The sequence below is a fragment of the Rattus norvegicus genome, chromosome 7 (assembly GCF_021556685.1).
Source record: "Rattus norvegicus strain SHRSP/BbbUtx chromosome 7, alternate assembly SHRSP_T2T, whole genome shotgun sequence".
NCBI classification, from domain to species: Eukaryota; Metazoa; Chordata; class Mammalia; order Rodentia; family Muridae; genus Rattus; species Rattus norvegicus.
In genome coordinates, this window is record NC_141540.1 from 91,150,899 (window position 1) to 91,178,619 (window position 27,721).

General features: G+C 37.2%; 1 long non-coding RNA gene across 1 annotated transcript; it reads left to right on the plus strand.

Annotated features, from left to right (window-relative positions):
* Window positions 1-1,649: 1,649 nt before the first annotated feature.
* On the plus strand, window positions 1,650-12,589 carry LOC134479603 (uncharacterized). Its single transcript, XR_015626148.1, has 5 exons — window positions 1,650-1,695; window positions 7,631-7,779; window positions 8,839-8,985; window positions 10,891-11,087; window positions 12,422-12,589. It is a non-coding gene; the product is annotated as an uncharacterized LOC134479603 (long non-coding RNA).
* The last annotated feature ends 15,132 nt before the right edge of the window (window positions 12,590-27,721 follow it).

The following is a 27,721-nucleotide window of genomic DNA, read 5'->3' on the forward strand; positions in this document are numbered from 1 at the left end:
GGAAAAAATCTCTTCCATTTTATTAATTGATCACTCCATTTTAGAAATGTATGATGAGAAGGCAGAAGCTATTTGAAATTTGACTGAGTAACAATGAGCTACAACCAAGGAACTTTTAAATTGAAATTTAAATCATTCTAGGTAATATAAATTAAGTCTTGTTTGCACAAATTTACTGACAGTAGATGACAATGTAGGAAAATTTATCCATTTTTACTCTAAAAAGAATCACATGGAATCTTCTTTATAATAGTGCTGCAAAAAGAAAAACTATTTAACTTCAGTAATCACTGTTGAGCAAAATCAGTTTGCAGGCAGCTGTCAAAAGAGAATCTAGAGTTGTGTTAGTTCAGAGTATTCTTCTCCAGAAAATAAGAAGGATGAGGGCCTGAATTTGATTCCAAGTTTATACATGCTAGAAAGAGATAACAGACTTATAACTTAGCTTCTGATTTGTACATAGGTGTACTAGTTTTATCTACACATGCACACATACACAAACACATAAAATAAATAGATAAATTAATAGATGATTGATAGATACAGACATTTAGATTCCATTGTATTCCTATTTTTCCTTTTAATTTTGTTTATCACTTTCTGCTTTTAATTCTCCAAAGATTAATTTATTTAACATATTGTTTTATTTATACATTTATTTACTATTACCAATAGGTATTAAGATTATAAGAATTATATCAGCTGAGAACATTCCTAATAATAATATTTATTTAGAAATAACGTCCAACTATTACTTAAAATAGATCTTGAAATTGAAAGAAAGCTGAAAGAAGAAAGAAAAAGAAAAATATTAGTTAAATTAGAATCTCAAATTTTTAAATGATAAAAAGATTACAGTCCCTTTTAAGATTAAACATCTCTTAATTATACAATTTGTCTACCCATATAATTATTTTTCTATGTATCACTTATCTTTGATCTATGTATACACCCAGACACACACACACACACACACACACACACACACACACACACACACAAAATAGACAGAAATAATGTATAAGTACTTGCCTAAATTGAAACATTTGGCACTCGAAAGAGGAATTAAAATCCCCAAAACCTAAGGAAAATTATAAGCCTCAAGAAAATTAGAATGTTACTAAATTAAAAAGACCCAACCCTACCCCATCTTAAAGTCATAGGATTGAAAACAATTTGACATACTGCTTCTGGGACATAGATTTGGGAAGTTGTTATCCATTCTGGGATGAGCATGTGTATATCAAAGCTACCGTTGAGTCAGTCATACTCATGTAAGTAAATTTTCACCCTCATCTCTTTAAAAGAAAAATAGTTCAGTCATTGAGCCAAGATAAACTTGGGTGCTATTTTTTCTTTGATCTGTCATTGCTGCCTGAGTGGTGCAAGTGGGCACTTATTCACATCTCAGAAGATAAAGTCACACCATAGGTTTCAAGTAGTTTTGGTTAATGCCAAAACTGTGCCAAGTACAAACTGAGAATATGCACTTATATAATCAATACAGCAATAGTTAAATATGTTTGAACTATGCAGAGGAATTTTTGTTCAGCAGCATGGCTGCTCTGGCAAGGGATCGTATCCAAGACCTCCGGTGTCTATTATGACCCAACCAGAATGCTAACATGTCCTAGGTTACAGTAGGATCTGGCTGGAACACAGACATGGCACTTGACACTGCTAATCCCAAACAATGTAAGTCATGTTAGTTTGTAGCGGGAAGCTGACATCTAACTGAGAGACAGACAAACTGACAAATCAGAGAAAGAGTTGCCTGAGTGAGTCAGGGGAGGAATTCAGTTCATAGAATGCATGCAATTCAGTTGACTTCAAGCAGTGAAGTTGAGTTCAGCTGAGCTTAGTACAGTCAATGCAGTTCAGTTTGTGGAATTCAGCGGCAGTTTTTCCAAAAATAACAATTCAGTGGGTAGCAGAGAAAAGCCAGTTTGAATCAGTCATCTTGGAGAACAGTTTTGAGCCAGAATCTCTGAGTTGAACCAACCAGGCTGAGATTAAGGAATGAACTAAAAAGGGTGAACTTATTCAGCAGCAAATCTCTGAAATGAATACATCTGTAAATAAAAAAAATATTTTATACAAATACAGGATTGAACTATCTCAATGCTATGTTAAAGTATTTCCCACTTGAAAATATATTAAAAATGGCTAAGCTCTTAGAAAAGTATAAATACCAGATGTAAAATAAATAATGTTTTTAATAGAAAAATAGAGGTTAACCTCACAAGATTTGTTTCACTGAAGAACAAACAAATCAATGAGTCGAACAGGGAAGAAGTGAGTAAATATCACAGGACTATGTAGCAAGTGACAACGAAGAAGACCCTGAAGTTGAGTTCTGAAAGTCACCACCCAACAGGAGCTTCTCAGGAAATTGGACAGACTTGAAAAGAAAGACAAGAAAAAGTGATAAGATAAAGAAGTTACAGAAGAACAAAAATAAACACCAAAAACGTAAAAACCAATTTTTCTCTTCCCCCTCCTCTTCCTCCTCCTCCTCCTCTTCCTTCTCTTCCTCCTGCTGGGAGACATCAGATAGAGAAGAGGAAGAAAAAGGAAAAAACCAAATGTTCTGATAATAAATCCAGCGACGGTAAAGAGGACAGGTCTAAGAACATGCTTTATGAAGAACTTTCTAGCAGTTATAGTGACAGGGGAAAACCCAGGAAAAATTAAGGCTTCTAAAACACGAGAATTCTGGGGAGAATAGTACATGGGTCCATTATGATTCTGACCGGAAGTCCAGAACTCACCGGCACAGTTCAGAGAAGAAAGGGTCTTACAGAAACGAGGGAATCTGAAGTGCAGAGGAGACTGAGCAAAGCAGGTGAAGCTGAAGCAGGCGTTCTTGCAGTCCTAAAGTAGCACAGGGAGGTGAGGAGCCCGCCCCACCAGAGCCCTAGTGAAGAGCAGAAGGGAAGAAAGGGGACCGGAAGCCATGGTGACGATGGCCATAGAAGAGAGTGTGCACACTGAGCACTCAGGAGATAGACAGAGAGGTTCAACAGAGCTCCGGGGCAACCACCTGGGCATCAACATCTTTGGCAAGGGCTAATGTGCACATTGTTATCTAATAAAAAAGAGTCAATTCACTTTCCATGTCTGTAAACTGTTGGTTCAAATATTAAAAAGAACCTGTGTGCCACAAGCTTAAATTTTCAGATCTTTGCAGGAAATTTATTTAGGGTATAAAAGTGTTTTGGTTTTTGGGTTTTTGTTGTTGTTTTCCTTGTTGGTAGTTGTTTCTTCTGCTTTATTCCAGATTTAAAATATGTAAGTAATCACATATCTGTGATTTTGTTGTTGTTGAAACACCATTAAAACGGTGATAGAAAAAAAAAATGTCCGTGTGTAGAAGACAACTTCTTCCCTTTCAAAGACCACTTAAATCTTACTGTTCTAGAGGGAGAATCCTTTATGTAATGTTTCAAGAAAGACATTTAGGACAGGTGAACAACTCAGTTCATGGTAAATATATTAATCTGGAATGTGGATAGGACAGTCTGTTGTGTGCACATGCTTAATTCAGTGGATCTAGAGAAGCCAAGTCATCAGTGTCCATGTGGACTAAAGCCACCCGTGTCAGGTTGGGTCTGGTCAGTGCCTCTGGCAAGCTCCTTCCAGATATGATCTTTTCCCCCAACAAAAGGCTCAAAACTGCTCCTGAGGACAGCTTCTGCATTTCTAAGGTTAATATGATGACATCTGTAAAAGACAAACTTCGCTAGGAACTTTAAAAGAAAGTAGTTAATAATGAGAAACTTCTGAGAATTTGAGATTATAAGGAGGAATTTGTGTGTAATTTCAAGTTACCTAATTTTCCTCACCAAAGTTAATCCTGAACACACACCATAACCAATATGAAATATCTAAGTGATTCTTGTGAATTTTTTATATAGCAGTTGACCTATATGTGGCTGCTGTACAGTGACACATTTATATTTTTTCAAGGGAAAGAACAAATTGACCCTTCCAAGCTGTTTATTCAACTGCTGGCATAACTGCTAATAGAGTCTTGGGCCCACTTTGCCTCATCGCCTGCTTTTCATCACTGCCAAGTTTATGGAACTAGATGAATGGTGGGAAGAGATCATGAGACCCATGGTTTCAACATCGTTACACCGTATCTTTCCTTACTTAGTTAAAATCTCCTTCCAGATTCCAATCTTCCCGTCCATAAACGACATAAAGTCTCAAGGTCCTTTATTACTCCTTCGTTGGAACCCTCGGGAGAAGAAGAAACCTCTAAGCTTACTGCACAATGATTTCCCATAATGAGCAGCAGCTTTGTCCTGGAGTGAAGGTTTTCCTGCCGCCTCAAATCTTCTGTCAGTTTTCTTCACAGACACCAACTAAAAGCCCCATGACAGAATTTTAAAGCAGTAAAGTGCTCTAGCAATGATTAACAAAGCCATGATTTCCCCCAGGGGAAATATCCCTCTGAGCTAGAAAACAGACAGAACCAGTCCATTAACATTCATTTGGGGGTGGGGACTTTTGTCACTTCATATAAATAGTAAGAGAGGTTTGGAGGGAGTAAAAAATTTCAGACATTAAATGCTAATGCTTTTTCATTTAACAGTCATACTAGTGACTACATGATAAGTAAAATAATAACACTGAACACAAGAAAGTCTATCTCAGAAAATAACTCAAGTCCCACCTTTGGGACCATTGAGCCGCATCTCCAGAAGTGAAGATACAGCACTGTTAGCTTCTCCTTATGATTCACTGGATTTTATTGGCAGATACCAATGGAGGTTGCTCTCCTGCATGTACAGTTAAGGGGACGACAGATGCCAGTGAATTATATTGTTGTTTTTAAAATCATATTATAATGATATTTGAATATAACTTCATTATTAGAAAAGCACTATATAAATACTTTTTCCTGCATGAACCTGTCTTTATTAATATCAATGAGACTGGAAGCTTGCATGGGGAAAAGGCTTTGTGAGTGAAATGTAAATCTTACCCACCATCTTCATTTCCATTTTATTTTCCAAAAGTCAAGGAGGAAATGGAGAAATGATTTGGTGGCTTACTAAATAAAGTGGAAATCAGACTTTCTTGAGTATATTTTTTAAAAAAAAATCCTATGTATAACGAATTGGAAGATGTGTGAAATAAATTAACATCGAGGAAAGAAAAAGGTTGTTTTAAAGTTTTTAGACACTGCTTTCTGGCTATGGAAGAATGTCATCAATCTGCTTGGAGGTTTTGTTTTAGAAAACTCGCCAGCCTTAAGTTGTTAAGTCTAAATTAAATGTATAAATATAACAATCTGTCACCAGTTGTATTGGTCAGTGTTACCCAAAGAGAAAGAACTAATAAGGTTAGGTATATAAATAAATGATATACACAATAAAGATAGATAAAGATGGTGCATATAGAGGTATACATATAAGCTAAATAGTTATAAATAAAATATGTGTAATAAAAATGACATAAAGAAACACACATATGTATATTGAATATACATTTATATATAGCATTTTCAGCAAATGGTGCTGGTTCAACTGGAGGTCAGCATGTAGAAGAATGCAGATTGATCCATCCTTATCACTCTGTACAAAGCTTAAGTCCAAGTGAATCAAGGACCTCTACATCAAACCAGGATACACTCAAACTAACAGAAGAAAAAGTGGGGAAGAATCTCGAACACATGGGCACTGGAGAAAATTTCCTGAACAAAACATCAATGGCTTATGCTCTAAGATCAAGAATCGACAAATGGGATCTCATAAAACTGCAAAGCTTCTGTAAGGCAAAGGATACTGTTGTTAGGACAAAATGGCAACCAATAGATTGGAAAAAGATCTTTACCAATCCTACAACAGATAGAGGACTTATATCCAAAATATACAAAGAACTCAAGAAGTTAGACTGCAGGGAGACAAATAACCCTATTAAAAATGGGGTTCAGAGCTAAACAAAGAATTCAGAGCTGAGGAATGTCAAATGGCTGAGAAACATCTAAAGAAATGTTCAACATCTTTAGTCATAAGGGAAATGCAAATCAAAACAACCCTGAGATTCCACTGCACACCAGTCAGAATGGCTAAGATCAAAAACTTCGGTGACAGCAGATGCTGACGAGGATGTGGAGAAAGAGGAACACTCCTCCATTGTTGGTGGGATTGCTGACTGGTACAACCACTCTGGAAATCAGTCTGGAGGTTCCTCAGAAAATTGGACATTCCACTACCTGAGGACCCAGCTATACCTCTCTTGGGCATTTACCCAAACGATGCTCAAAGGTCAGCCCAAAATATTAGTCCAAAAGTTCTAATTACCCAAGATACAATCCACAGATCAAGGACTACCAAAGTGCAGATGCTTCACTACTTCTTAAAAGGGAGAACAAAAATATGTATAGGAGGGGATAGGATATATATATATATATATATATATATATATATATATATATATATATATATATATATATATCTTCACCAAAACTAGATAAGATTGATGAAGCTAAGAAGTGCATACTGATGCTGACAGGAGCCAGATAGAGCTATCTCCTGAGAGGCACAGCCAGAGCACATCAAATACAGAGGCAAATAGAAGCAGCAAACCTGAGAGCCATTGAGAACAGGATCCCCGTTGGAGGAATTAGGGAAAGGGCTCCATCTTTGAATGGAAAGAAAAGGTTTTGTTACCATACGTGTGAGGCGGCAGGCTGTGAAAGGTACCCTGATTCCTGGTTGAGATAGGTCGACTGCAGGAGATCCTAAAAGGGATGGCAGGCACATTCCCAGTCTCCCAGGATATCAGGGCCTCATGTAGCTGTGCCCTCCAAAGATCCCTGCAGGGAGGTTTGAGACAGACCTTTCATGCAGGGCAATGCCCAAGCCCCTCCTCCACAGGTGAGGATGTGACCACAGGTCTTAGGCTCAAGACAGATCAGTCATAGAAACAGGACTACAGTTTCAAATATGTAGATGAGGTCTTCCCAAGCTCCCAGGCCAAACCAATAGGAAATACCTGCTGTCAGACATTGACCCATCCAAAACTGTATTTAAGTATCAGGTTCAGAATTCAAGGTTTGTAGGAATTATTCCATTGTCTGAGCGCTTGTCATAAAGCTGTAACCCTGCAGCTCGGGGAAGAGATCTGCTCTCCCGAAATCTCTGCCCAGAAGTTCCCCTGCACCCCTTGCGGACTCCGAAGCTGCAGCAGTGGAAGGGAGCAGAACCAGCTGCTGCAGTGGGCTGAAACAGTTCCCCCTCCCTGACCCACTCGCCTGATCCCAAGCACCTAGCTGGGTGAGGGATCGCCATGAAGAGCTCCCCAACCCCACCCCGTGCCAGAGCCCTATAACCATAAACTTATATATATAATTAAATCTTCATTATAGTATAATGTATTCATCATACCTTCATACATTTACACAATATTTTGGTCACATACACACCCTCGCCCTCATGTCCCTCTCCTACTCTAATTCCCTTTCCTTTTCACAACTAACTCATCTAGTTTATAGCATTATTTTTGTGATAGAATGAGATTTACTAAGGTGGTTCACATGAATATCAATGCCTGAAGAATTGCTCCACCACTGGAAAAAAGTCTCTCCAAAACTCATTAATCATTATCTTCATATAAGCTCTTAGGAATTGTCTGAGTTCGGAGTTTCCTTCCCATTTTGAAATCACCATCCTGTCAGAGCTGGTCTTGTGCGGTATTGCATGGGTAATCAGAGCTGCTGTGGGCTTCACATCTTAATGCTTTCAATATATTTCACCAGTGACACAGGTTGGTATCAACACCTGCACTTTTCAGGACCTTTCCAACCTAATATTACAAAATATTAGCCACTAAGTCAAAGTATTGCATGTCAACACACTAGGTGTGCATGTTATATGATGCTTTCTAGCCTGCAAAATCTAGCATTTGCATAGACGTGGAAGAACCATGTTGAAACTGCAAAACATGATAAAGCAGTTTCATGAAGACAAATACAGCATAATCTTACTCATATGATGTTTTGGAATGTTTTGTGATGTTTTAACTCACAAAAGTATATGTAAATCACAGACTCTATATTAAATATGATATAAGACAATGAGAAAATACTGGGCACATTTATAAGGGAACTTTCCAATGTCATCTGTCTCACCACGTTGACCAGTCAGCTAGTTTGTTCTTATATAAGTTAGGTGGCTTCTCTCTCTCAAAGATGTAATATTTGATGGAATCCTATTGATAATTCTATTTCAGTAGAATAATTTTTGAGATTAATAACTCTGGTTGAAAACCAGTGTGATTAATAATTTCTAATGCTAATTAGACTTGCTTAAGGGGAATCCAAATGAATGGCATCATAGTTAGCTTCAGTTGTTAACGTGACACAGCTTAGAACAGGACTTCAATTAAGGAATTACTTTGATGAGACTTGTTGGTACCCAGAATGTAGGACATTTTCTTGATTGCTAGTTGGTGTACAATGAACCAGCCCAACATGAATAGTGTCATCCCCAGGCCGAAATGCTGGCCTTCGTAAGAATGATGCCTGTCCAAGCCAGGGGAACCAAGCCAGCAAACAGAGTACCCACACAGTCTCTTTTAATTATTGCCTGCAGTTTTGTTTTGGCTTCTCTTGGTGATGGACTATAACCTGCAATCCAAACAAAACCTTTCCTCTCCTAAATCGTCCATGTCAATCTGTTTGTTTGAATAGTAAAATGGCTCCATAGCTTCATATATTTAAATGTTTGGTTCCCAGTTAGTGGATGTGTTTGTTAGGAACTGGAAAGTATGACATCGTTGGGCGGTAGCTGTGACCTTGTTAAAGGAAGTGCTTCTCTGTGACAGATTTTTAGGATCCAAAAGTCCACACATAAAAAACCCAGCCTCACCTGTTCTGCTAGTGTCCTACAAAATGTCACTTCCCAGCACCATACCTGACTGCCTACCTCTATGCTTCCTACCATGATGTTCACCAACAAAGCTTCTGAAACTGTAAGCAAACCCCCTATGAAATGTCTCATTTTATAAGTTGTCTTGGTCATGGTGTTTTCTCTCAGGAATAGAACAGTAATTGAAACAGTTGGGGGTTGATAGAGCAACAGAGAAGCAAACTAGAACAGACATTTAAATATTATTTCCATATAATGTGATGAGGTAGTTACAAGATAGATTGCCAGTGAATTCAAATTCTTTTTTTTTAATCTTTATTAAATTGGGCATGTCTTATTTACATTTCAAATGTAATTCCCGTTCCCTGTTTCCAGGCCAAGATCCCCCTAGTCCCTCCCCCTCTCCTTCTATATGGGTGTTCCCCTCCCCATCCTCCCCCAATTACTGCCATCTCCCCAAGAATCCCGTTCACTGGCAGTCCAGCATTGAGAGAACCAAGGGCTTCCTCTTCCACTGGTGCTCTTAACTAGGCCATTCATTGCTACCTATGCAGTTGGAGCCTAGGGTCAGTCCATGTATAGTCTTTGGGTAGTGGCTTAGTCCCTAGAAGCTCTGGTTAGTTGGCATTGTTGTTTATATGGGGTCTCAAGCCCCTTCAAGCTCTTCCAGTCCTTTCTCTGATTCCTTCAACGGGGGTCCCGTTCTCAGTTCAGTGGTTTGTTGCTGGATTGAAAGAGCTGAAGAGGCTTTCAACCCCATAAGAACAACAACCAACCAGAGCTCCCAGGGACTAAACCACTACCCAAAGCTCTGCATGGACTGACAAATGGCTTCGGCCACATATGTAGCAGAGGATGGCCTTGTTGGGTACCAATAGAAGGAGAAGCCCTTGGTCCTCCCAAAGCTGGACCCCCCAGTGTAGGAAAATGTTGAAGAGTGGGAAGGGGGGTGCATGGAGAGGGGAACAGCCTTATAGAAGAAGGGGTGGGGAACAGGATAGGAGGCTTATGTCTGGGAAACTGGGAAGGGAATAACATTTGAACTGTAAATAAAAAAAAATCCAAAAAAAAAAAAAAGATGGAGCTCCAGTAGTATCAAATTGGGACATGTGGTTGAGGGTTGCAGAAGATATTCGGATGCCTGTTTTTTTTTTTTTCATTCTTTCCTCTATTCTCTGTACTTTGCATCCACCTCTTCTCTCCTTCCCTCTCACAGCACAGACAACAGGTTCTTTCCACTCTAAATTTCTTTTCTGATTGACTGTGTAATGAGCCAAATGGACGATGGAATAGAATCTACACAAGTGCAATACAAGTTAAATATTTCGTCCTTATAAACTCTTTAATTTAGTTTGTCACAGTGACAAAACCAAAACACAACACTGATGGAACCCTGAGGGGGCGTGAATGCAGATGATCCTCCCCAAATTGATATTTTTGATTAATGCTTTGATTAATAGCCCAGTGATGTTATAAATATCATGATCACATGGGACTTCGAATATTTTCACAGCTCAATTTTTCCCCCTGTGGAAGTTTCACTATGAATTCACTAAATAATATGCAAATGTTCAACTTCTCCACATTGTCCTGCATGTCAAAAGAGAGCAACCTTACTAATGTGAGACAATATATCATTGTACATTGGCATTACCAGAAGAATAGCAAGAAGAATAATATCAGTGACTCGTTTGTATATTGCTGGCTAGTTGAATATTTTTGCTTTGTTTTTGAAAAATATCTGTCCAAGTTCTTGAAATGTATTGCTGAATTATTATGGACTTTGGATATCAGCCATCTGCCAGAGAAGAGGTTGGAACATATTTCTTCCATTCTGTATGGGCTCTTTTAACCCCATTGATTCTTTCTTTTGTGGTTAAGTAACTTTGAACTTGATGTATTCTCTCTTGTCTATTTCATATTTTTAAATTTCTTGCCTGTACATTGGTCTTCTACCAGTGAAACTGTTGAGTCGATCAATGTAAAACTCTTTCCTTTTTTATTTCAGATACTTTATAGTTTGATATCTTGCATCTTCAAACCGTCTTGAATTTTGTGTATCATACAGAATAAAGTTTCATTCCTTTGCATGTGAGCATCCAGTTTCCCAGTATTATTGTTAAGAAAACTCATCTTGGCCACTGTGCATTCCTGGCATCACTATTGAAGATCAGATCACCTCATTTGCATGTAGTTACTTCTGAGGTCAGTATCTCACTGAGCATCTCTGTATTCTTCACTTTATGCCAGAATCACACTGCCACATCTGGCAGAAAGGTACTAAATGCAGCAGCTTTAGTCTGTTTGCTGTAGTGATCTTGGGTTTTTCAGGGATGTTAAGGAGAGAAATTGTTCAAAATTTCCAATTATGGTATATTTGAAGTTTTACTAGAATCAGGGTTAGATATGTGTGCCATGAGTTCTATGGAAAACATCTATATTTAAAATGTAAAGATATGTAATTAGACTTTCTTTCACTCAAATTTTGTGTGTGTGTCTGTCTGTCTGTCTGTCTCTATGTGTGTGTGTGTGTGTGTATGCATGCAAGTGTGTATGTATGCACATTCTGGTGGTAAAAATGAAGGCAAGAAAGACAAAAAGGTGGAGGAGGAGAAAAAGAAGTAAGAGGACAGGAAAATAAAAGAAAAAAGATGAGAATAAAGTTGAGAGATACAATAAACCTATTTTAATTAATAGCAGATAAATGGGTTGATGGCCATAACTGTAGTAATGTTATCACATGTTATATGTCCAAATTTTTAATAGTATAAATATAAATTATGATCAAGCTGTTTTCACATCAAAAAACACTTCAATATTTGTTTAAAAAATAAGAGTTTGGGAGTAAGAGAGATGTTTCAAAGACTGAGTATACATTTTTCTTCCAGAGAACATGTATTCTATTACTAACACCCATATCAGGCAGCAGTTTACAACTGTCTGTATATCCTGCTCCAGGAGAGCATACATGAAATTTTATCCTCCTCAGGTACCTGTACAGTCTATGTACAGCATACATACATACATACATACATACATACATACATACATACATACATACACACTAATATACAATGAAAAATAAAAAGTAAATCCCTAAAATATAAATTAAATCATAATATAGCCCAGAAGTGAAATATCTGCCCAGCATAGGGAAGGTTGTAGGTTCAATTCCTGGTCCTGCAACTCACTTCAAAAATACAAAGTTAAAAGTTATCAAAATTTTCAACATTGTGTTTCAGTTCACTTCAATCTATTATTGCAATAATTGTCAATGGATCTTCCATGTTTATTTATTGTGCAATATTTTCTTTTGCCATCAAAAAAAATAAACTACTGAGAGTTTCCCATTAGTGATAAAGTTTGAAAGAAATTTGTAATATAGTAGTTGATAGTAAGTTGTTTATAGGGTACATATATAGTATAGTTGTTATAGGTTATCGTGATGACCTCTTTTTCAGACCATCCACAACAAAGTGTTGAACATAAAATTGTTCATTTTAACTTTTTGTTTGTTTTTGTTTTGTTTACTTCACTAGCCACATAACTTCTATGGAAGACTGCTTGCTGCTAATAAACCCTATAAACTGTTTATCACAAGACATCAGTATTCTGTTCTTTTTTATGCATTCCTCATACTGCAAGATTCTCACTGTCATTTGACTCCTGTGTGACTGTATTACATATTAAACAAGACATGAAACATTTTTATATTGTGTTTCTTGAGTTAGAAAAAGATAATGTTCTATAGATAATAGGTATGGGCAGAAATTAAGACATTTCAGCCTTTCCAGTGTGATATCCTTAGGTGTCCCCAGCCTAGTATGGCCCAAGTATTTCATGGATTTTTATTATTTATGTATTTCTCCAATGGGATAAAATATTACTGATAAATTGATGAAGAAAAATTCAAAATATACTGTCATGAGATCAGAGTGACATCAAACTTCATGATTTCGCCACAGGAAAGGCATAATTTAGAAAAGATTTATTGTTATTTTAATATTCAATGGTTGCAGTTTTAGTCTAGGTGGTGATGTGCTAGTCTAGAAAATTTAATTGTCAACAAATATCCCAACCTTTTCTTCAGTTCTCCTTTTCTGACCCCAGTTCTTCTTTCTGCATTCCCTCATTCAATCTGTGTATTTCTCAATTCTAACAATAAATTCAATATCTCTAGTTATAGAACCATTGATGGTAGTACATGAACAACACTGTACTGTCCAATTAAGACATACGATACAGTAATTGTACTCTGGAACTCCAGCATTGCTCTGACCTTTCTATAGCACTACTCCCAAGAGAGAAATAGACATTCAGCTGGCAGAGGCAACCAGACTATTTTCAGTACACAGTACTAATTTTGAGCAATTACTATGATTAATGTTTTTAAAACAAAATTGTGAGGTTTCCCCAATGACTAGATCTGAAATGTTTATCTTATAATAATGCTGTGCTATTATATTAATATGAAATGGAGTAAGAAGACTAAAGAAGCAAAGAAAGCCAAAGCATAAGTTGAAGACAAAAACCTTGCTTTAAACTTCATTACCTCACTATAGTAAAATTTACTGTATTGAAATGTAGGTAATTCTATTTGAGAATTTATATTTCTCTACAATTTCCTGAGGCTTGACCTCTATTTCCATATTTAAGACTGTGTGAAAGGAAAAGATCTCTCTTCTATCACACAAGTGCACATTTATATATTAACACAGCTGCAGCAGGGTCATTATGGAATCAGACACATAGTAATAGATCTGTGATAATTACAGACACTAAAGAATGAGGAACATGTTTCTGCAAATTATCTTGAATCAATACAATTCAAGATATTTGAACTTAATATCTGGTTCATCAGTGTGGTATTTGTAAACTAAATATTCTAAATTAGTGAACTTCTTACACAAACCCCTGTATGTATGTGAAGAATTTTTAAAAATGTGATTGGCTTGAGGAATTTGTGGGCAGTTTTTCAGAAAATCAAATATGTAGAAGCAAGAAACCAAAACTGGTCTGTCTAGAAACCTAATCAAAGCATCCATGAAAGACATTTTTGTTTTACTCTCTCATACGGGCACTACTTCTGCTACACAAATTAAGGAAAAACTGTTTATCTAGCCCAAATCACTTCATAGAAAATTGCCTGTAGGTTAAAAATATTTTATGCATCAAACAAATGGTCATAATGGTGATAGCAATTTACATATGCTTCTAGAATTCCACACTGAGGGAATGGTAGCATATGCCTGTAAGCTCAGCATTTGGAAGGCTTAGATAAGCAGATCCGGAATTCATGTCTAGAAAACCAATTGGGGCTTTGACTTTTTACTATATATTTATTAATGGCAAATGTGACATTTAATACAAAATGTTTTATATTTTACATAGAATTTGAAATCAAATATAAGATAAAACATGTATAAAATAAACTTTAACAGCATGTAGATGAGGAATAACACTTAATTTGCAGTCTTCACTTCATCATCCTGATTATTTTAAAAGACAACCTTATTTCTGAGGTAGAACACGACTAGAAGAGAGGAAGCCTGGGATGAAATTTCTATCTCTAACTCTTAGATTATGGTCTAAGTAAGAATATAAACACAAAGTCAAAACATGTCTTCTTGTCTGGTTGGAGCTTCCTAAAAGAATAACGCTATCAATACCTTCAAAATCCATATTTTTAATATATATTTTAGTAATCTTTTAGGAATTTCAAATATGCTTGTAATATTTTGACTGTTTTCACTCCTTCTTCTCCTTAATTTTCCCCATATCCATTTAATTCCCTTCCCATTCATTATTGTTTATATATGTATGTGCTTGTATGTGTGTATATTTTCATTAACATACAAGTATGTCACCTTCCCCTTTCCCTTTTCCCCTTCTAGCTCCTCTCAGGAACTTCCCTCCTACCCTCTCAATACCCCATCTCCCACCCTTTTAACTGATAGTATCCTTCTCTTTGATTATTATCATTATAGTATTTGCAACAAGTTTATACATATAACCCAGTGAGTTCATTTTTATTGTTTTTATATTTGATTGCAAGGCTGACCACTTTGTGTTTTATAGTCATTAAGAGAGCTCATCACTGGTAAAGGTTAGTTTTTTTCTCTCCTTGCAATCATTAGTTTCCTGTTGTTCATTGTGTAGATGTGAGAACCCATGAAAATTTCACCTTTTAAAGTTGACATCATTTTTATCTTGCTATTGTTCTGGTCTTGGTAGTACAGCCATTTTTGGAACATTGTTTCACAGACTTCCCGGTATTTTGGTTCTTCCTGTCTTTCTGTGCCTAATAACTCAGGATAAAAGGAAAGGATGATCATTTTCATGTCAATGTTTGGTTATAAAATAGGCCAACTGAAAAATAAGTACATATATAAAACTTTGTAAAGTTAATATTGTGATATAGCTATTAAAATAGATGCTAATAAATCACTTGACCCAAAATCATTTTATCCTAAAGTATACTAATGGTTCATATTTACTAAAATTATCAATATTTTCAATAACTATAGTAGTTATAATGACAAATGCCTTTCCTAGGTTCTGGGACTTAAAATCTTGGTCCACAAATCAATCAGACACTGTTTTGAGATTTTGGGATAGTTGAAGTAAACATGGCACCAGGGATCATCTTACAGGTTTCAAAGTCTCTCACCATTCTGCTTCTGTCTCTTGTACAAGTACTGGGTACTTATAGAAAATCAAAATGCCTCAAGGTGTAGGCATTCAGCATCCAGTTCCACCCATTACTCCTATCTATTTCAACTGCCTTAGATTCTTACCATCTGGAATTATAAGTTACAATTTACTGTCAGTTCCATTAGTTGCTTTGGTGATGGTATTTTATCACATTGACAAATTGTAATTTTTATCATTATAGCTTAAACAATTTGCTTCTGAATAAATAGCAGCATGTGTAGTATCAGTGATCTTCACATATTAGTAAGTTATTTATTATTCTCTCAACATTGGAAAAGACATAACCTTAATAATGGGGACAAACACATTTTCAGATATAGAATTTATTATTAGCTTTGGATAAAACTTCAAAGGTTGTATGCAAGGGGATAATGTAAAAATTTCCTTAATCTATTAAGGGATATTAATTTTTAATCTCTATTCCATGTATAGTTTTATATTTTTGTATATTTATATATTTATAATTTGAAAAGGCTCATCTTATACTTCTATCAGGTATAAGGAAAAATAGAATAGCTGGATTCTGTAGCACTACAAAAAAAGTATATAATTCATCCACAAATATTCTAATAAATTTGGAAGTATTTTTCACTTTTTTTTATTAACTTGAGTATTTCTTATATACATTTCGAGTGTTATTCCCTTTCCCGGTATCTGGGCAAACATCCCCCTCCCCCCTCCCCTTCCTTATGAGTGTTCCCCTCCCAACCCTCTCCCCATCTTTCTACAAATCCAGCACTACAAAGGATAATAAATGGTAAAGCCCAACATAAGGAGTATTTTTCACTTTTATGCATATTTTCTAGAGTAAAATTCTGTTTAGGAATTATAAATGTTACTATATATACCTATATATATATATATAAATTTGTGATCATATACATGTAACTCATAATGATAACTATAGGACCATTTTCAAACTTATAGGCAACAAAAATTATGCAGATAATTTTATACAAATAAAATTTTAGTTCATTTTTATAGTCTATGAATTAGAGATGTATAATAGAGGAATTAATGAAGTATCACAAATTTATAAAAACTTATTAGTTCAATATTCTATGGGGAGATCAGAGGATAGAGGCAGCAACAAGAAGAAATGCTACAATAAAATTCTTTCTCAGTTATGGCAAACAATTTCAATAGAAATGAAACGTAAAATTGCTATGTTTATATTGCATTATATACATTTTAAAATAAGTACTGTTTCTTTGAAAATGAAGTGCTTGCAATATACTGGAAAGCTATGCAAACTTCTAATAAAAGACATTATGGATGTCAAATTAAACAAAATTAAACTTGTTTTTGCCAATTAGTTTAAGAGATTATTTTCTAGAATTGTCCAGGCCTCTATTTCACTTCTTCGTCTTGCATACATTGAAGGATAATAAAATTACACTCTCTTTATGAAATTATTGTTCAGAATAAGTAGGCACTGCCTGTAAATGTACACCCAAATTCCTGTCACAAAATATGTCTTCCATTAATATTAGCCATCGTTTTACAAGGGAGGAGAATTAATATCAGCTCTTATGTTTTCTTACTTCATGTATAACTGTTTACTTCCATAGACAGTGTGTATAGAAATTTACTAAGCATTTTTATCTAAAGGGAAAAGAATGGATAATGGGACAATTACAGGACATTAGACTTAATTATGGGCTTTTTAATGGGTATTCCTTTCTAGATAACTATCTTTATACTTTGCCATGATATAAATCAATGCTCCCCAACTATTTAACACCATTAACCTACATTATCATAACCACCTTATGTTTGTCAAATGCTGCTTTAATTCAATAAAATTAGAAATCAAAACTCAATCCAAAGAGGGAAAGTTTCAGTTAATTTTAGCCCTGAATGAACCTTTGATTAAGCCCACTGTAATGTTGGAGTGCTCCCCCTCCTTCTGTTATAAATAAAAGAACAGTCTTCAGAGTCCTGGCACAATATGACAGTAGCTTGAGAGTGCTTGTGTAACTTTTCTGCATCTATCTTTCATGTGTTTCTCCAGCTAAAGTGAAACAAGCCCTTATCCGGTGACTCAAAGCACCAGGATCAGAAACAAAGCTTGTTTAAGCACCTGCACTGAAACCATTCATAAAATATTTTAACGGTATACAACACATCCTGGTGAGTTTCATGATGATATTGTCACTCAGGTACAGCCATAGTCACTCACTCACCCTGCTATCATTTTCCTTCCCCTTGCTGCTAGTCTCTTCTGAGACAGAGATGGTCTTCATTGTACTTTCACATCACATATATGACACAAAGCCCAATGTATATGTATCTATAAAGATATAATTATAGGTTAGCAAAGTAGAAAACCCACAATAATTGTCTTTTCCATTTACAGGATCAACGTATCTGCTATAAGCTTTTCTATAAGTAGCGTTAATATTTATTTATTCCCATAAGTTTTGGGAGTTTTTTGTGAAACAATATTAAATGTGATTATTAAAGACATTAAGTTAAATACACTAGAATAATCACATTTTCTTATTGTATATTCACGCATAGTGAATTATAGAAATCTTAAATCTTTATTATACTTATTTTGGGGGGTTGTCTTTTATTATTAATCATTCCATTTGTTTACATCTCAAATGATATCCTACTTCCTGGTTACCCCCTTTACCAACTTCCCATCTCACATTAGACCTCCCTCTCCTCTTTGCCTGTATGAGGGTGCTCCCCCATCCACACAGAAATGTTCCTATTCAAAGGAAGAAAAGGGACAAAAAATGGAACAGGAACAGAAGCTAAAGGAACGGTCAATTTATTATACTTATAACATTTATTTTATACATGAAAGTACATAAATTTCATTTATTTCTTTAGTCTAAACTTAATTCCTTCCTATGCATGGAGTACAATGGGTGTCTACGCTGACTCTTTCCCATCTGTGAATTCACCTTGTCAAACACCATTTGCTGTCAAGGTTTGTTGCAATGTTACTCAACTTTCAACTTTGCGCAGTTTTTACAAATGTAAATGATGGAGTTTGTGCAGAAAACAGCAATGGGAAGAATCCTCAAGGCACTGAACGATTTTAGGGTTCACTATTCTCACATCTAGATAAGTATCTAAAAGAATTTAAATCAAGATTTCAGAAGCTGTTATTATTCCCTGTTGAGTGCAGCATTATTTTCAATAGTAGGCATGCTGGCTAAGGTTAAGGCTATTTTCTTTTTTTTTTTTTTTTTTAATTAACTTGAGTATTTCTTATATACATTTCAAGTGTTATTCCCTTTCCCGGTTTCCGGGCAAAATCCCCCTCCCCCCTCCCCTTCCTTATGGGTGTTCCCCTCCCAACCCTCCCCCCATTGCCGCCCTCCCCCCATAGTCTAGTTCACTGGGGGTTCAGTCTTAGCAGGACCCAGGGCTTCCCCTTCCACTGGTGCTCTTACTAGGATATTCATTGCTACCTATGGGGTCAGAGTCCAGGGTCAGTCCATGTATAGTCTTTAGGTAGTGGCTTAGTCCCTGGAAGCTCTGGTTGCTTGACATTGTTGTACTTTTGGGGTCTCGAGCCCCTTCAAGCTCTTCCAGTTCTTTCTCTGATTCCTTCAACGGGGGACCTATTCTCAGTTCAGTGGTTTGCTGCTGGCATTCGCCTCTGTATTTGCTGTATTCTGGCTGTGTCTCTCAGGAGTGATCTACATCCGGCTCCTGTCAGTCTGCACTTCTTTGCTTCATCCATCTTGTCTAATTGGGTGGCTGTATATGTATGGGCCACATGTGGGGCAGGCTCTGAATGGGTGTTCCTTCAGTCTCTGTTTTAATCTTGGCTTCTCCCTTCCCTGCCAAGGGTATTCTTTTTCCTCATTTAAAGAAGGAGTGAAGCATTCACATTTTGATCATCCATCTTGAGTTTCGTTTGTTCTAGGGATCTAGGGTAATTCAAGCATTTGGGCTAATAGCCACTTATCAATGAGTGCATACCATGTATGTCTTTCTGTGATTGGGTTAGCTCACTCAGGATGATATTTTCCAGTTCCAACCATTTGCCTACGAATTTCATAAACTCGTTGTTTTTGATAGCTGAGTAATATTCCATTGTGTAGATGTACCACATTTTCTGTATCCATTCCTCTGTTGAAGGGCATCTGGGTTCTTTCCAGCTTCTGGCTATTATAAATAAGGCTGCGATGAACATAGTGGAGCACGTGTCTCTTTTATATGTTGAGGCATCTTTTGGGTATATGCCCAAGAGAGGTATAGCTGGATCCTCAGGCAGTTCAATGTCCAATTTTCTGAGGAACCTCCAGACTGATTTCCAGAATGGTTTTACCAGTCTGCAATCCCAACAACAATGGAGGAGTGCTCCTCTTTCTCCACATCCTCGCCAGCATCTGCTGTCACCTGAGTTTTTGATCTTAGCCATTCTCACTGGTGTGAGGTGAAATCTCAGGGTTGTTTTGATTTGCATTTCCCTTATGACTAAAGATGTTGAACATTTCTTTAGGTGTTTCTCAGCCATTCGGCATTCCTCAGCTGTGAATTCTTTGTTTAGCTCTGAACCCCATTTTTTAATAGGGTTATTTGTTTCCCTGCGGTCTAACTTCTTGAGTTCTTTGTATATTTTGGATATAAGGCCTCTATCTGTTGTAGGATTGGTAAAGATCTTTTCCCAATCTGTTGGTTGCCGTTTTGTCCTAACCACCGTGTCCTTTGCCTTACAGAAGCTTTGCAGTTTTATGAGATCCCATTTGTCGATTCTTGATCTTAGAGCATAAGCCATTGGTGTTTTGTTCAGGAAATTTTTTCCAGTGCCCATGTGTTCCAGATGCTTCCCTAGTTTTTCTTCTATTAGTTTGAGTGTGTCTGGTTTGATGTGGAGGTCCTTGATCCACTTGGACTTAAGCTTTGTACAGGGTGATAAGCATGGATCGATCTGCATTCTTCTACATGTTGCCCTCCAGTTGAACCAGCACCACTTGCTGAAAATGCTATCTTTTTTCCATTGGATGGTTTTGGCTCCTTTGTCAAAAATCAAGTGACCATAGGTGTGTGGGTTCATTTCTGGGTCTTCAATTCTATTCCATTGGTCTATCTGTCTGTCTCTGTACCAATACCATGCAGTTTATATCACTATTGCTCTGTAATACTGCTTGAGTTCAGGGATAGTGATTCCCCCTGAAGTCCTTTTATTGTTGAGGATAGCTTTAGCTATCCTGGGTTTTTTCTTATTCCAGATGAATTTGCAAATTGTTCTGTCTAACTCTTTGAAGAATTGGATTGGTATTTTGATGGGGATTGCATTGAATCTGTAGATTGCTTTTGGTAAAATGGCCATTTTTACCATATTAATCCTGCCAATCCATGAACATGGGAGATCTTTCCATCTTCTGAGGTCTTCTTCAATTTCTTTCCTCAGTGTCTTGAAGTTCTTATTGTACAGATCTTTTACTTGCTTGGTTAAAGTCACACCGAGGTACTTTATATTATTTGGGTCTATTATGAAGGGTGTCGTTTCCCTAATTTCTTTCTCGGCTTGTTTCTCTTTTGTATAGAGGAAGGCAACTGATTTATTTGAGTTAATTTTATACCCAGCCACTTTGCTGAAGTTGTTTATCAGCTTTAGTAGTTCTCTGGTGGAACTTTTGGGATCACTTAAATATACTATCATGTCATCCGCAAATAGTGATATTTTGACCTCTTCTTTTCCGATCTGTATCCCCTTGATCTCCTTTTGTTGTCTGATTGCTCTGGCTAGAACTTCAAGAACTATATTGAATAAGTAGGGAGAGAGTGGGCAGCCTTGTCTAGTCCCTGATTTTAGTGGGATTGCTTCAAGTTTCTCTCCATTTAGGTTAATGTTAGCAACTGGTTTGCTGTATATGGCTTTTACTATGTTTAGGTATGGGCCTTGAATTCCTATTCTTTCCAGGACTTTTATCATGAAGGGGTGTTGAATTTTGTCAAATGCCTTCTCAGCATCTAATGAAATGATCATGTGGTTCTTTTCTTTCACTTTGTTTATATGATGGATCACGTTGATGGTTTTCCGTATATTAAACCATCCCTGCATGCCTGGGATGAAGCCTACTTGATCATGGTGGATGATTGTTTTGATGTGCTCTTGAATTCGGTTTGCCAGAATTTTATTGAGTATTTTTGCGTCGATATTCATAAGGGAAATTGGTCTGAAGTTCTCTTTCTTTGTTGTGTCTTTGTGTGATTTAGGTATAAGAGTAATTGTGGCTTCGTAGAAGGAATTCGGTAGTGCTCCATCTGTTTCAATTTTGTGGAATAGTTTGGATAATATTGGTATTAGGTCTTCTATGAAGGTTTGATAGAATTCTGCACTAAACCCGTCTGGACCTGGGCTCTTTTTGGTTGGGAGACCTTTAATGACTGCTTCTATTTCCTTAGGAGTTATGGGGTTGTTTAACTGGTTTATCTGTTCCTGATTTAACTTCGATACCTGGTATCTGTCTAGGAAATTGTCCATTTCCTGAAGATTTTCAAATTTTGTTGAATATAGGTTTTTATAGTAAGATCTGATGATTTTTTGAATTTCCTCTGAATCTGTAGTTATGTCTCCCTTTTCATTTCTGATTTTGTTAATTTGGACGCACTCTCTGTGTCCTCTCGTTAGTCTGGCTAAGGGTTTATCTATCTTGTTGATTTTCTCAAAGAACCAACTTTTGGTTCTGTTGATTCTTTCTATGGTCCTTTTTGTTTCTACTTGGTTGATTTCAGCTCTGAGTTTGATTATTTCCTGCCTTCTACTCCTCCTGGGTGTATTTGCTTCTTTTTGTTCTAGAGCTTTTAGGTGTGCTGTCAAGCTGCTGACATATGCTCTTTCCTGTTTCTTTCTGCAGGCACTCAGCGCTATGAGTTTTCCTCTTAGCACAGCTTTCATTGTGTCCCATAAGTTTGGGTATGTTGTATCTTCATTTTCATTAAATTCTAAAAAGTTTTTAATTTCTTTCTTTATTTCTTCCTTGACCAGGTTATCATTGAGTAGAGCATTGTTCAATTTCCACGTATATGTGGGCATTCTTTCCTTATTGTTATTGAAGACCAGTTTTAGGCCGTGGTGGTCCGATAGCACACATGGGATTATCTCTATCTTTCTGTACCTGTTGAGGCCCGTTTTTTGACCAATTATATGGTCAATTTTGGAGAAAGTACCATGAGGAGCTGAGAAGAAGGTATATCCGTTTGCTTTAGGATAGAATGTTCTATAAATATCCGTTATGTCCATTTGGCTCATGACTTCTCTTAGTCTGTCGACATCTCTGTTTAATTTCTGTTTCCATGATCTGTCCATTGATGAGAGTGGTGTGTTGAAATCTCCCACTATTATTGTGTGAGGTGCAATGTGTGTTTTGAGCTTTACTAAGGTTTCTTTTACGTATGTAGGTGCCCTTGTATTTGGGGCATAGATATTTAGGATTGAGAGTTCATCTTGGTGGATTTTTCCTTTGATGAATATGAAGTGTCCTTCCTTATCTTTTTTGATGACTTTTAGTTGGAAATTGATTTTATTTGATATTAGAATGGCTACTCCAGCTTGCTTCTTCTGACCATTTGCTTGGAAAGTTGTTTTCCAGCCTTTCACTCTGAGGTAGTGTCTGTCTTTGTCTCTGAGGTGTGTTTCCTGTAGGCAGCAGAATGCAGGGTCCTCATTGCATATCCAGTTTGTTAATCTATGTCTTTTTATTGGGGAGTTGAGGCCATTGATATTGAGAGATATTAAGGAATAGTGATTATTGCTTCCCTTTATATTCATATTTGTATGTGAGGTTATGTTTGTGTGCTTTCATTCTCTTTGTTTTGTTGCCAAGACGATTAGTTTCTTGCTTCTTCTAGGGTATAGCTTGCCTCCTTATGTTGGGCTTTACCATTTATTATCCTTTGTAGTGCTGGATTTGTAGAAAGATATTGTGTAAATTTGGTTTTGTCATGGAATATCTTGGTTTCTCCATCAATGTTAATTGAGAGTTTTGCTGGATACAGTAACCTGGGCTGGCATTTGTGTTCTCTTAGGGTCTGTATGACATCAGTCCAGGATCTTCTGGCCTTCATAGTTTCTGGCGAGAAGTCTGGTGTGATTCTGATAGGTCTCCCTTTATATGTTATTTGACCTTTTTCCCTTACTGCTTTTAATATTCTTTCTTTATTTTGTGCGTTTGGTGTTTTGACAATTATGTGACGGGAGGTGTTTCTTTTCTGGTCCAATCTATTTGGAGTTCTGTAGGCTTCTTGTATGTCTATGGGTATCTCTTTTTTTAGGTTAGGGAAGTTTTCTTCTATGATTTTGTTGAAGATATTTACTGGTCCTTTGAGCTGGGAGTCTTCACTCTCTTCTATACCTATCATCCTTAGGTTTGATCTTCTCATTGAGTCCTGGATTTCCTGTATGTTTTGGACCAGTAGCTTTTTCCGCTTTACATTATCTTTGACAGTTGAGTCAATGATTTCTATGGAATCTTCTGCTCCTGAGATTCTCTCTTCCATCTCTTGAATTCTGTTGGTGAGGCTTGTATCTACAGCTCCTTGTCTCTTCTTTTGGTTTTCTATATCCAGGGTTGTTTCCATGTGTTCTTTCTTGATTGCTTCTATTTCCATTTTTAATTCCTTCAACTGTTTGATTGTGTTTTCCTGGAATTCTTTCAGGGATTTTTTCGATTCCTCTCTGTAGGCTTCTACTTGTTCTCTAAGGGAGTTCTTCACGTCTTTCTTGAAGTCCTCCAGCATCATGATCAAATATGATTTTGAAAATAGATCTTGCTTTTCTGGTGTGTTTGGATATTCCATGTTTGTTTTGATGGGAGAATTGGGCTCCGATGGTGCCATGTAGTCTTGGTTTCTGTTGCTTGGGTTCCTGCGCTTGCCTCTCGCCATCAGATTATCTCTAGTGTTACTTTGTTCTGCTATTTCTGACAGTGGCTAGACTGTCCTATAAGCCTGTGTGACAGGAGTGCTGTAGACCTGTTTTCCTCTCTTTCAGTCAGTTATGGGGACAGAGTGTTCTGCTTTCTGGCGTGTAGTTTTTCCTCTCTACAGGTCTTCAGCTGTTCCTGTGGGCCTGTGTCTTGAGTTCACCAGGCAGCTTTCTTGCAGCAGAAAATTTGGTCTTACCTGTGGTCCCGAGGCTCAGGTTCGCTCGTGGGGTGCTGCCCATGGGCTCTCTGCAGTGGCAGCAACCAGGAAGACCTGTGCCGCCCCTTCCAGGAGCTTCAGTGCACCAGGTTTCCAGATGGTCTTTGGCTTTTTCCTCTGGCGTCCGAGATGTGTGTGCAGGGAGCAGTCACTTCTGGTTTCCCAGGCTTGTCTGCCTCTCTGAAGGTTTAGCTCTCCCTCCCACGGGATTTGGGTGCAGAGAACTGTTTATCCGGTCTGTTTCTTTCAGGTTCCGGCGGTGTCCAAGGCTATTTTCTTATGTTCAGCCACAGAGAGGCTAACAACCTGAATAGTTCAAGTTCCTAGATTCATCATCCTCTCTGACCTCTGCAGTTAGCAGGCATGAGCATAGTACACATATATGCATGCAGAGCAATATACATGCACATAAATAAGGCAAATAAACATATTTTTAAAATTATTCTTTCTGTTCATAAGATCTGACAAGTTAAGTAAAGCTCACTTGGTATTCTTGGTATTGGATATATTAACATACAGACAAAGAAGAAGTTATTTGATAGGGGAAGGTATTAAAAATGGCTAGTGCTGGGAGAGTTTTACTTTCAGAGTATTTATCTCACTTCTTAATTAATTTATATTACTAAAAGATGTGGTAACTGAATGTACAACATAGATTACCAACTCAGAAATCAAATAAGGATTTTCTCTACAACTCCGCCATTTACCAGCTTTAAGTGCCGTGCAAGAACAGGAACATTAGTCAGAATAACTAGTGTCAAGTGGCACAATAGCCAGCCCCCAATACACTGCATACGGAGGCCAGCATGGCAAGCTGTGTGTCTCAGTTATTCAGAGCCGATGTAACTGGACTATTGCAACCTGTCTTTAAGGTCCAATGGAGAGTACAAAATGTGATCATTTCTAACATGATCTAATATTTGCCTCTTTTCACTTATAAGAACTACATAGCAGACTTAGCCTAAATTCGTACAAATGAATTAAAAAATCAATATTCTTTTTGTACAAGAAAATATGAAATAATGAACTGAACAGAGGTTATTACTGTTCCATCTCTAGCCTTCGTTATTCTCTTTCATGCAGATTTTAATACCATGTTTACATAGGTGTTAGGACTAAACAGAATGATGAACTCCATTTACACCTCAGTATTTTAAAAGGAGTTTTTTTTGAGAATTATTCAAAATGTTTTTCTTTTTTCTTTTTGTCTTTTCGTGTCTAAGTAGTGAAATTAAGTAGACAAAGCACACATTCCTGTAATCACAGCAACTCAGCAGAGGGAAATAGGGCTTCACTGGTTGAACATCTACTAGAGATAGTCAGTACGTCCACAGCTTTGCTGAGAAATTTCATAAGCATACCTTTTTTAGAAAATATAGTAACAAAAATAAAATATTTAGAATATAACTCAATGATAGAATGCTGGTCTAATGTTGGCTTCAATCCCCACTACAGAAATAAAGAAAAAGAAGCAAGGTAAAATGGTAGGAAATTTAAAAACAAAACTCATTAAAATGGAAGATATTTAAGTTATAGAATTTACGGAAAAGTGATTATATTCAGCTACTAATAAATATTTTTTATTTAAAAGTCCTTTGAAGTGAGTAGATAAGATTATTTTAATTTTTTCCTTTTATTTTTTTTAGAGTTCAGTCATTGCTCCCCTCCCAGTCTGCACTCCCACAGTTCCTCATCCCATTCCTCCTAACTCCTGTCTCCAAGAAGATGCCTGCCTCTTCCAGGCTTCCCCACTCTCTGGGACTTCAAGTCTCTAGAGGGTTAAGCTTCTCCCATTGAGGCCCAACCAGGCACTCCTCTACTGTATATGTGTTGGGGTCCTTGGACCAGTGTCTGAGAGACCTCAGGTATCTGGGTTAGTTAAGACTGCTGGTCTTCATATGGGGTTTTCCTCCTCCTCAGTGTCTTCCAGCGTTTCCCTAATTCAATCACAGGGGTGTCAGACTTCAGTCCAAGATTGGGTGTAAGCATCTGTCTCAATCAGCAGTTTGTTTAGCCTCTCAGAAGACCGTCGTGCTAGGCTCCTGTCTGTAAGTACACCATAGCATCAGTAACAGTGTCAGACCTTGGAGCCTCCCCTTGAGATGAACTCCAAGTTAGGCTTGTCACTGGACCTCCTTTACCTCAGTCCCTTCTGCATTTTTGTCTCTGCAGTTCTTTTAGGCAGGAACAATTCTGGGTCAGAGTTTTTGGCTATTTAATGGCAATCTCATCCTTCCAGTTGATGCCTTTTCTTTCTACTGGAGGTGGACTCCACAAGTTCCCTCTCTCCACTGTTGGGCTTTTCATCTAAGGTCCCTCTCATTGAGTCCTGAGAGTCTCTCACCTCCCAGGTCTCTGGTACTTTCTAGAGGGACCCATCACTACCCACTCCCTGAGGTTGCACATTTCCATTCATTGGGCTGGGCCTCAGTGCTTCTCTCCTGTCTGCCTCCCATACCTGATCAAGTTCCCCTTTTCACCTCCCCCTCCCCCTCCGAACCAGGTCCCTCCCTTCCTCTACTTCCCATGATAGTGCTCTCCTCCCTCCCAAGTGGGATTGGAGCATCTTCCTTTGGGCCCTTCCGCTTATTAACTTTCTTACGTTCTGTGGATTGTATCCTAAATATTCTGTAATTTTTGACTAATATCCACTTATTACTGAGTACATACAATGCAGTTCTTTTTGGATCTGAGTTACCTTACTCAGGATAGTATTTTCTAATTCGATTCATTTGCCTGCAATACTCATGATGGCCTTGTTCTTAATAGATGAATAGAATTCCGTTGTGTAAACGAATCACATTTTCTATATCCTTTCTTCCATTGTGGGCTGTTTGGGCTGTTTCTAGCTTCTGGCTTTCACAGATGAGGCCTCTATGAACATAATGGAACATGTGTGCCTGTGGTATGGTGGGGCATCTTTTGGGTATATGCCCAAGAGTGATATAGCTAGATCTTAAGGTAGATCTATTTTTATTTTTCTACACATCGTCACCAACGTATGC